The sequence below is a fragment of the Ovis canadensis genome, chromosome 7, assembly GCF_042477335.2.
Source record: "Ovis canadensis isolate MfBH-ARS-UI-01 breed Bighorn chromosome 7, ARS-UI_OviCan_v2, whole genome shotgun sequence".
Classification (NCBI taxonomy): domain Eukaryota; kingdom Metazoa; phylum Chordata; class Mammalia; order Artiodactyla; family Bovidae; genus Ovis; species Ovis canadensis.
In genome coordinates this window covers 86,266,427-86,277,801 of record NC_091251.1, presented here as the reverse complement: position 1 = coordinate 86,277,801, position 11,375 = coordinate 86,266,427, and the positions used below count along the sequence as shown (strand labels likewise).

Below are 11,375 nucleotides of genomic sequence, written 5' to 3'. Positions count from 1 at the left end.
AAGACCCTGATGGTGGGAAAGATGGAGGACAGGAGGAGATGGGGGCGACAGAGGATGAGATGGTTGGATGGCATGACTGACTCAATGGACATGACTTTGAGCAAACTCTGGGAGACAGTGAAGGGTACTGCAGTTCATGGGGTCATGAAGAGTTGACAGACACAACTTAGCGAATGAACAACAACAAATCTGTAATAGTGTTCACCTTAGCAATTCAAGAACTCTTTCAGCTGTATCCTTCTAGAGCTGATCTGGAGGAAGAGCCCTGGATCAACTTTAACGTGCATGGGTAAATGGGTACTTCCATAACTTATTTAATAAAGAAGTGATGAGAATTCCCTGGAAGTCCAGTGGTTAGTACTTGGCACTTTCACTGCTGGCCCAGGTTCGATCTCTGGTTGGGAAACTAAGATCCTGCAAGCCTGGCAACACAGTCAAAGAAGAAAAAAAATTTTTTCAAAGTAATTATAAAGATTCTAAGCTGCTCCTGTTGATCCTAACCACACTTGTATAGTAAACTATGGTCCTAATTCTTACTTAAATAGAAGACCCAAGGACCAACCACTTGTCAAATACTCTAGTCTTTCTTTCTTCTCCTCTTGACTCCATTTAGTGTGCTATTTTACTATTTGTTCATTCTTTTTAACTTCAAAGAAGCAGGAAGAGAACAAACAGCTTAAACCATTCAATTCACCACTTTCGAGCAGCTTTGTGGGGAGGTCTTCTGGAGGTAGGTGGTGTTTTTGGTCAATATAATTATCAGTTGCAGTACCAGCTCTGCTTCTTCTTTAACTTTCAGCTGTCTAAAGGGGTTATAGGCAAGTCCATCTTAAAACTGAAGGAATTAAAATACTGCCACTATCTTGAAAAATTGGCATGGTGACTGGAGTAAACCAACTGGCACCTGTTACAGGATGTTCTAGCCACCACTCCACCCTGTGGCTTCAAGGGCAATGTTGTTGACACTTTCAAAAGCTCCAGAGCTGGTAGCTTGCCAGGAAGTCCTTCTCATACAAAGGCAGACATGCCTACAGGCAGGCCTTATACTGGGAAACCTCTGTGATTCAAGAGTTGGGCAACATATTCCTGGTGATAGGGAATTAAGCCAAAGGCTTCAAATGTAGGCTGTCAGGCCAACATCTCAAGGAATAGCCAAAGAGGCAGAAAGTTAGAGAAACAGGCTGGAATGGAGTTTGAAGGTAGAGCCATTCCTTTTAGACACATTTTACCAGAGAGTGGAAATGGAATTGGTTTGTATATCCTGTGTGCTTACACTAACCCTCTTCCCAAAATATAAGACACAATGTCAAACATAGTTTCTGGGAATGAGTTGCAAGCCTGAACCTCAACTCTCAAAGATCTGAAGTTCTTTATCTGTGTGCTGCCATGAAGGTATTTTGTAGATGTAATTACTGTTCATTATCAGTAGACTTTATTTATTTTTTTTTAAATTTTTTATCAGTAGACTTTAAATAAAGGTTATCCTAGATAATCTGGCCAGGCCCAGTTCCATTAGCTGAAGGGCTTTCAGAGTAGAACCGAGGTTAATAGGAAGAAATTCTGCCTGTGGATTGCAACTTCAGCGCATGCCTGAGATTTCCCGACTCCTTCTCCTGACACACTGCTCTACAGATTTCAGACTCGTCTTCTAGCCAGCCCCCATAACTGTCTAAGTCAATTCCTTGCAAAAAAAAAAAAAATCCTTAATATAGATCTCCAACTGGTTCTGTTTCTCTCATTGAGCCTTGGTACAGTGATTGAGCCTGAATATTTCCAAATAGTATTATGTGTAATTCAGACTTCATATTTTAACAATAGCAAATAAAAATATTTTTGTGTATATACAGCAGTGATAGATTTTACTTTCTTGGGTTCCAAAGTCACTGCTGATGGTGACTGCAGCCATGAAATTAAAAGATGCTTGCTCCTTGGAAGGAAAGCTATAATAAACCTAGAAAGTGTGTTAAAAAGCAGAGACACCACTTCGCCAACAAAAGTCCATACAGTCAAAGCTATGGTTTTTCCAGTAGTTAGCACAGATGTGAGAGTTGGACCATAAAGAAGGCTGAGCCCAAGAATTGATGTTTTCAAACTCTGGTGCTGGAGAATACTCTTCACAGTCACTTAGACTACAAGGAAATCAAACTAGTCAATCCTAAAGGAAATCAACCTTGAATATTCATTTGAAGGACTGATGCTGAAGCTGAAGCTCCTATACTTTGACCACCTGATACAAAGAGCCAACTCATTGGAAAAGATCCTGATGCTGGGAAAGATTGAAGGCAAAAGAAGAAGGAGGCAGCAAAGCATGAGATGGTTAGATAGTATCACCAACTCAACGGACATAAATCTGAGCAAACTCCGGGAGATAGTGGAGGACAGAGGAGGCTGGCATGCTACAATCCATGAAGCCACAAAGAGTTGGACACGACTTAGTGACTAAATAACAACAGGAGTGAGAGTATGTGTGGAGTGTATATATATGTGTGCTCTTTTGACTAGGCTTGACCTTCAGCCCCATGTCCTTCCTTGTAGTGTTCAAGAATCCTATAGCAAGAATCCTGCTAAGGCAGTTAAACCAGAATCGCCCTCTCTCAATATCTGACTGAGTGCCTCATCCTTCATTATCCTCCAGGTGATGTCCAATTATACCTACCAACTTTTAGTAAGAACTGTTGAGTAATGCAGCAATAATCCCCCTAACCCTGAAATTTCCTCAGAGTAAACTTTCACCCACTGCCCCCCTATCCCCCTGGCTATAAATTCCTGCTTTCCCTGTTGGACTCAGAATTGACTCTAATCTCGCTCCCTTTTTACAGAACCCTACAACAGTACCTACCTTGAAGAAAGTCTGCCTTACCTTCTTAAAAAGTGTCATGAATAATTTTTTTCTTTAACACTTCAGGCTTTTTTGATCATGTATTTCTCAATAATTTTTTTTACCACTCATACATATGTAAACATATACATATATGTGATTAGGTTTCAAAGTTTATCCTGCTATATCATGTTCACAATTTTTAAAAATACATATATATATATATATATATATATATATATAAAGAAAAGTGTTATAAGATTCCCACTGTCCCTACCTACTATCCAGTGAAACCACAGCCAAGGGCATGGGCTTGGCTGAATCAGCAGGGAGAGAAAACCCTGTTGAGCCTGCTTCTAGTCTAGCACGGTGAAGAGAAATGAGAGGTGCAGAATAAGTGGGAGGGCCCCTGGTGCCCCACCTCCCCTGTCCCTGCGAGGGAGCAAGGTGGGGTGCACCGCCCTTGCAGGCCACCAGTGAAATATTCTGATCATTCTTTCACTGACCGAGTGAGGCGCAGGGGTGGGGAGAGCGGAGTGTGTGGCAGTTGCAAGCCCTAACAGGCTCTCATTTCTGGTGCCAAGTGCCCCACCGGGGCCAGTGCCAGGTGGGGAGTTTGACTGAGGCCGTACACCTGCAAATGGTGTCCTAAGGCGAGCTCAGAGAGAACAGAAACCTCCCATGGAACAGAAGGGCAAAAGCTCACTTGATCTTGATTTTTAGTACAAATACAGACCGTGAAAGCGGATCCTCACGATCCTTCTGACCTTTGGGGTTTTAAGCAGGAAGTGTCAGAAAAGTTACCACAGGGATAATTGGCTTGTGGTGGCCAAATGTTCATAGTGACATTGCTTTTTGATCCTTTGATGTCGGCTCTTTCTATCATTTTGAAGCAGAATTCCCCAAGCGTTGGGGTGTTCACCCACTAATTGGGAACGTGAGCTGGAACTAGACTGTGGTGAGACAGATTAGTTTTACCCTACTAATGTGTTGTTGCCATGATAATCCTGCTCAGTAGGAGAGGAACTGCGGGTTCAGACATTCGGTGTATGTGCTTGGCTGAGGAGTAAATGGGTCAAAGCTACCATCTGTGGGATTATGACTGAATGCCTCCAAGTCAGAATCCCATCCAGGCAGAACAATATGGCAGCGCTGGGAATCCTCAGCCAGTGCCCTGCCATCCCTGCCAGCGGCCTGCCACCCATGTCCCTCTGTGCACAGCATGGCGTGCCCTGCTGCATGCTGGGACCAGGTCATGTATTAGGACCGGGTCTGGTGCAGAAAGCCTTTCATCCTAAGACAAGGGCCACAGTCAGAAAGGCAGCTGCCCTCTCGCCTGTCACCACCACAGGTTTGCGGGGAACCTGGTGCTAAACCATTGGTAGATGACCTGCTTCTGGGTTGGGGTTTCATAGGCAGCAGAGCAGCTCCCTTGCTATGATCTATTGAAAGTCAGTTCTGGACACAAGGGTTTGAAAAAAGGAAAAAAGCAAAAAACAAAAAAGATTTTTTTAAAAAGTGTTGATATTAAAAAGTAAACACAGGAACTTTCCCTGGTGGTCCAGTGGCTGGGACTCCACACTCCTGATGCAGGGGGCCCAGTCTGACCTGGTCAGGGCAATAGATCCCGTGTGCTACAACTAAAAGGCCCCTCCTGTCATGACTAAGACCCGGGGCAGCCAAATAAATAAACAAGTAAATAAATAGTTTCAAAAAGTAAACACAAGCAGGGATTGTAATATTCGTTTCCTGTATCTCAAAAGTCATCTTGCATTTCTCTCACTTTGAGGTCATTTCTTAAAACTATTTCCCAACAGATGGTGTACAAAGATGATTCTTGGGTTAAAGGGAAGTAGTGGTGACTGCTGCAATTTCTATTTTTAAATTCTCAGTTAAAAAAAAACAAAACTATTCGAGATATTTCTCTTTAAATGGAATACTTTGAGTGCTTCCGAAATACTCAAAAAGAGTGAACTTAGAACAGTTAATACAGATCAGCCAAATGGGCCCAGGATTCAGTTATTCAGTTGATTTGTCACTCTGCTGAACCATGCTAATCATAGTAGCAGTCTTCATATCTGCAATTTTTATTCTTAGTAATACAAATTTAATGAATATTCCAAATGGATCACTGATTTAAAATAGGGGGCAAAAGGAAAAATATTTTCAAAATGTTAGTTAAAGGAAAGCATTAAAACTAACAAATTTACATTTTTCTGATGGTAATTTTCATACCAATATATTTCACTGAGTACATCATATCAAATATTTAAAGGAGAAATATAGTGGTGGTTACACTCTGTTTGGCTCTTTATGTACAGAGAATTATATATTAAAAAAAAGAACACTTATGTTTCTCATGTTTCATTTACAAAGAAAACCTGAGACCTTCTGTCATCATTTACAAGAAACAAAAAATTACAAAAAACTGTAAAAGCAATTACTGCAAGCATCAGTCATAAATGCAGTTTCTGCTTGGCTTAAATCCTCTAAATTGTACTTAATTTTTTGTCCAGCAACAAGCTCTGTTTTTTCTTACACATATGAATGTTTGTATTACATATTAAATAGAAAAAAAAAGTTGTAAAGGGTCACTCAGAAAAACTTTCGGTGTTTATAGATTTTCACTTTTGCTAAACACAAAGCAATGAAATATTACTAAATGTGCTTACAGAAGTGAAAGGAGTTCATGATTCAATAAAACCAAGGAAGTGAAGTGAAGTCACTCAGTCGTGTTCGACTCTTTGTTACCGCATGGACTGTAGCCCTACCACGCTCCTCCATCCATGGGATTTTCCAGGCAAGAGTACTGGAGTAGGTTGCCATTTCCTTTCCCAGAGGATCTTCCCGACCCAGGAATTGAACCAGGGTCTCCCACATTGTAGACAGATGCTCTACCATCTGAGCCACCAGGGAAGTCCTAAAATCAAACCAGCATGTTTCCAATAAGATTGAAAACGGACTTCATAATACAACATTGAATAATATACAGTGTGTGTGTGCCTCCTGAAACTGGTCATGTTTGACATTTTAACTACAGCATTATTTTCTTATCAACACAGTAGCCAGTTCTGCTTTTATCATAACACTTGATTTACGTAAACAGACGAAACAGTATATATAACTGTCAAGTTTAAAGCATTTTTCAAATATTGTCGAGTGAACACGAACATGAAAATCAAATACCATTTTGCTGTAAAAGCAAAAAAACCAAGACTTTTACTATCCACTTTGTATGTTAATCACGAACATCTAGCAGAGGGCTTCGCTGGTGGCTCAGTGGTAAAGAATCATCCTGCAATACAGGAGACCCGGGTTCGATCCCTGGAGGAGGAGGGCACGGCAACCCACTCCAGTATTCTTGCCTGGAGAATCCCATGGATAGAGGGTTACAGTCCATAGGGTCGCAAAGAGTCAGACACGACTGAAACAACTAAGCAGCATCAGCAGAGGCACAGTAGTAAAATGTTTTAAATACTAGTATTTACCTTTACATACATGAAGACCTTCTAGTTTTCCTAAGTGTCCTTTGGCTTTAATACTGCTGATAAGCGAAAGGATAAGAAAGCACAACGGAAAACAAGAAAACCACAGTAACTATCAGAGGTTGTTAACATGGAAGAAGTAGCAACAACAATCACATTCAAAGCTATGGGACACTTGCCCCCAGGACCACAAATCCCAGGATTGCCTGGGGTGGACGCGGAGCTACGTTCAAACTGATAACTTTTTCAGCCAATGACACAGCCAAGTCAAAGACCGCGAAAAGGCCAGACTCCTCTGCGTTCCAATACTGAAGTCATTATTTAAAAGTTCTGAGTGTATATGGGTGTTTCAGGGCCCGATTCGAAGTACTAAGTATTTCTCACCCGCAGAAACTTAATGGTCAACGTACCAACTGTCTACCCGAGTCTGGCTCGGTGGCAGTTCTAGCGTCTAAACGCTGAAAGGAACTCACGTCGCCTTCTGTCAACGGAAGGACCCAGTCGCCCAAGGAAGAGGCGGAACTCGCTTTCTTCTTGCCCTTTCTTGGACACGCTGCCAGGAGACATACGTCTTCGTTACAACCAATGAGTTATTAAAACTTCCGTTAACGTAACGTACTTCCGTAACGTAAAGGGCGATGTTGCCAGTCCCTATACGGAAGCTGGGTCTACGTCTGCGCAGATGTCTAGCGTTCTTCCAATCCGGAAAGAGGCCAACTCCCAACGTTTCTCTGAGGAGGTGAGCCTCCCCGCCCCACCTCTTTCCCCGCCCCTGGGAAGTGGCCCGCCTCTCTGCTGTTGACCAATCCTCTGCGAGCTCCTTTGCACGTTTACCCAATCAGAGAGATGGAGGGTGGAGTTCCGGTCGTCGGCTAGGCTACGAGTCTGTGCTCGAGTTCGTTCTCGCACCAGTCGTGGGCTTCCTGGTCAGGTATATTTTTCAGGCTTTGGGTGGGTAACGTTCTTGGGATGGGCAGCTGTCTTGACGGTCGGCGACAGTGCCAGCTGACTCTAAAAAACCGAAGTCGCTGAGCCTGTAGCACTAGGGGCAGAAGGAAATTAGGGGAGGCGGTGAGAGGAGGGAGCCACGTGTTGGGACTTCTGGTGCAGTGATCCGAGCCCCTGGGTCATACCCGTGCTGTCACTGCTCCGCCGATCTTCTGAGGGTTCGGTTGGTGTCGCCGAAGCCGTCCTGTTTGGGTAAAAAGTAAGCGCCTGTTGGTCAAGTGTTCAAGGAGAGGTAGCTGGGACCTATTTTTCCGCTACCCGCACTCCCTCCCCTCGCATTCTTTCCTACCCACCTCCTGGGTTGGTTAATTTTCGGGATCAGAAAAGCAGATTCTCCTCTGGGAAGAGACGTCCTGGAGTATGTAGTACGAACTGTGAGACTAGCTACTCTGATAAGCACTTTACGTGTATTATGTCATTTAATCCACACAGCAACACCTAGAAGGGTAGATACTCATTTTCATGCGGAGAAACACATTACTAGTCTACGTGTTCTCTTCAGCGTCTTTCTAACCACTTGCGTGTGATATTCGGTTTCTATGCACGTAAAATTAAATTATGGTATTGCTTGTAAAATGTTGGCCTTGTTTTCTTTTCTAACTTGAAGTTATTTTAGAAGTTAATACAACATACCTAGACGTAGATCGATTGCTGTTTTCGAGGTAAAATAATCTAGTAGAAAGACATCGGAGTAGGAGCCATTTACTAACCTTTAACTGGGCAAGTCACCCTCTCACGCTGCTGCTTTTTCCACTGCAGAATTGAATTCAGTACCAGATTTGACTGCTTCCTAGAGTTGTGAGGATCAAATGAGATAATGAATATAAATTATTGATGGTAACTACATAGGACTCTCTGATTTTCAGTTTCTTTCCCGTAGAAGCTAGACTACCTTTAATATACAATATATAATATACTTAAAATATTATACACACACACAATACAGTGGATAACATGCAGCCTATTACCACTTGAGTTGAAATACCTCTTAAGCCTATGTAGCCCACTTAGCTGCTTATCCAGGGTTCAGGATCTTATTCCCTATTAATGCAGAAATGGTACTTGTCTGGTTTGTATTCTTATCTTGCACTGCTGTAGACAGCATAAAGCAAAAATAGTTCAGCTCATTTAACTGCTTTTCTGAGTTCTGATTACTTCTGGAGACTCTGAGAGGAAGTCCCATTTCTTTGCTTTTTTTCAGCTTCTAGTAGCCACTTATATTCCTTGACTTGTAGCTCCTATATTTCAAAAGCACATCTCTGAAATCTCTGGCACCCTCTGCCTTCCTCTTAATGGGCCATTTGTGTTTACAAATAGGTCCCACCTAGATCAGTCAGTTCAGTCACTCAGTCATGTCAAACTGTTTGCAACCCCATGGACTGGAGCATGCCAGGCTTCCCTGTCCATTACCAGCTCCTAGAACTTGCTCAAACTCATGTCCAGCGAATCAGTGATGCCATCCAACCATCTCATCCTCTGTCGTCCCCTTCTCCTCCCATCTTCATTGTTGCCCAGCATCAAGGTCTTTTCCAAGGAAAAAGTTCTTCACATCAAGTAGCCAAAGTATTGGAGTTTCAGCATCAGTCCTTCCAGTGAATATTCAGGACTTATTTCCTTTAGGATGGACTGATTGGATCTCCTTGTAGTCTAAGGGACTCTCAAAAGTCTTTCCAGCAACACAGTTCAAAAGCGTCAATTCCTCGGCACTCAGCTTTCTTTATAGTCCAACTCTTACATCCATACATGACTACTGGAAAAACCATAGCCTTGACTACATGGACCTTTGTTGGCAAAGTAATGTCTCTGCTTTTTAATATGCTGTCTAGGTTGGTCATAGCTTTTCTTCCAAGGAGCAAGTGTCTTTTAATTTCGTGGCTGCAGTCACCATCTGCAGTGATTTTGGAGCCCCCCAAAATAAAGTCTCTCACTGTTTCCATTGTTTCCCCATCTATTTGCCATGAAGTGATGGGACCGGATGCCATGATCTTAGTTTTTTGGATGTTGAGTTTTAAGCCAACTTTTTCACTCTCCTCTTTCACTTTCATTGAGGCTCTTTAGTTCTTTGCTTTCTGCCGTAAGGGTGGTGTCATCTGTGTATCTGAGGTTATTGATGTTTCCCCCGGCAATCTTGATGGCAGCTTATGCTTCATTCAGCCCAGCATTTCACATGATATAATCTGCATATAAGTACTACTCTGCATATAAGTTAAATAAGCAGAGTGACAATGTACAGCCTTGATGTACTTCTTTCCCAGTTTGGAACCAGTCTGTTGTTCCATGTCCAGTTCTAACTGTTGCTTCTTGACCTAGATTTCTCAAGAGGCAGGTCAGGTTGTCTCGTATTCCCATCTCTTTCAGAATTTTCCACAGTTTGTTGTGATCTACACAATCAAAGACTTTGGCATATTCAATAAAGCAGAAATAGAGGAAGGAAGTTCACGGTTCACGTACAGTTGAAACCTGGCTCGGAGAATTTTGAGCATTCCTTCACTATTATGTGAGTGCAGTTGTGTGGTAGTTTGAATATTCTTTGGCATTGCCTTTCTTTGGGATTGGAATGAAAACTGACCTTTTCCAGTCCAGACCACTGCTGAGTTTTCCAAATTTGCTGGCATATTGAGTGCAGCACTTTCACAGCATCATCTTTCAGGATTTGAAATAGCTCAACTGGAATTCCATCACCTCTACTAGCTTTGTTCGTAGTGATGCTTCTTAAGGCCCACTTGACTTTGTATTCTGTGATGTCTGGCTCTAGGTGAGTGATCACAGCATCATGGTTATCTGGGTCATGAAGATCGTTTTTGTATAGTTGTTCTGTGTGTTGCTGCCACCTCTTCTTAATATCTTCTGCTTCTGTTAGGTCCATAGCATTTTTGTCCTTTATTGTGCCCATCTTTGCATAAAATGTTCCCTTGGTATCTCTAACTTTCTTGAAGAGATCTCTAGAATTTCCTGTTCTATGGTTTTCCTCTATTTCTTTGCATTGATCACTGTGGAAGCTTTTCTTATCTCTCCTTGCTATTCTTTGGAACTCTGCATTCAAATGGGTATATCTTTCCTTTTCTCCTTTGCCTTTAGCTTCTCTTCTTTTCCCAGCTATTTGTAAGGCCTCCTCAGACAACCATTTTGCCTTTTTGCATTTCTTTTTGTTGGGAATGGTCTTGATCACTGCCTCCTGTACAATGTCACGAACCTCCATAGTTCTTCAGGTACTCTCTCAGATCTAATCCCTCGAATTTATTTGTCACTTCCACTGTATAATCGTAAGGGATTTGATTTAGCTCATACCTGAATGGTCTAGTGGTTTCCCACTTTCTTCAATTTAAGTCTGAATTTTGCAATGAGGAGTTCATGATCTGAGCCACAGTCAGCTCCTGGTCTTATTTTTGCTGACTGTATAGAGCCTCTCCATCTTTGGCTACAAAGAATATAATCAATCTGATTTCAGTATTGACCATCTGATAATGTCCATGTGCAGTGTCTTCTCTTGTGTTGTTTGAAGAGGGTGTTTGCTATGACCAGTGCATTCTCTTGGCAAAATTCTGTTAGCCTTTGCCGTGCTTCATTTTGTACTCCAAGGCCAAATTTGCCGTTATTCCAGGTATGTCTTGACTTCCTACTTTTGCATTCCAGTCCCCTATGATTAGTCAACAAAGGTCCATCTAGTCAAGGCTATGGTTTTTCCAGTGGTCATGTATGGATGTGAGAGTTAGACTGTGAAGAAAGCTGAGCACCGAAGAATTGATGCTTTTGAACTGTGGTGTTGGAGAAGACTCTTGAGGGTCCCTTGAACTGCAAGGAGATCCAACCAGTCCATTCTAAAGGGGATCAGTCCTGGGCGTTCATTGGAAGGACTGATGTTGAAGCTGAAACTCTGATACTTTGGCCACCTCATGCAGAGTTGGCTCATTGGAAAAGACCCTGATGTTGGGAGGGATTGGGGGCAGGAGGAGAAGGGGACGACAGAGGATGAGATGGCTGGATGGCATCACCAACTTGATGCACATGAGTTTGGGTGAACTCCAGGAGTTGGTGATGGACAGGGAGGCCTGGCATGCTCCGAT

General features: G+C 42.5%; 1 protein-coding gene and 1 long non-coding RNA gene across 5 annotated transcripts in view; one reads left to right on the top strand and one right to left on the bottom strand.

Moving 5' to 3' along the window:
- Nucleotides 1-4,889: 4,889 nt before the first annotated feature.
- LOC138443812 (uncharacterized) lies at nt 4,890-6,486 on the bottom strand. Its single transcript, XR_011258310.1, has 2 exons — nt 6,307-6,486; nt 4,890-5,738 (listed from the first exon to the last, which is right to left on the bottom strand). It is a non-coding gene; the product is annotated as an uncharacterized lncRNA (long non-coding RNA).
- A 482-nt stretch (nt 6,487-6,968) lies between these two features.
- The window catches only part of WDR89 (WD repeat domain 89), a 48,538-nt gene continuing 44,131 nt past the window's right edge, over nt 6,969-11,375 (top strand). Inside the window, exon 1 of one of the 4 annotated variants that reach the window (XM_069596800.1) lies at nt 6,969-7,234. The gene's annotated coding sequence lies outside the window, so the exon portion shown is untranslated. Of the gene's footprint in view, nt 7,511-11,375 lie in introns of all 4 variants that reach the window. The other 3 variants (XM_069596806.1, XM_069596801.2, XM_069596802.1) reach the window with 3 other exon arrangements.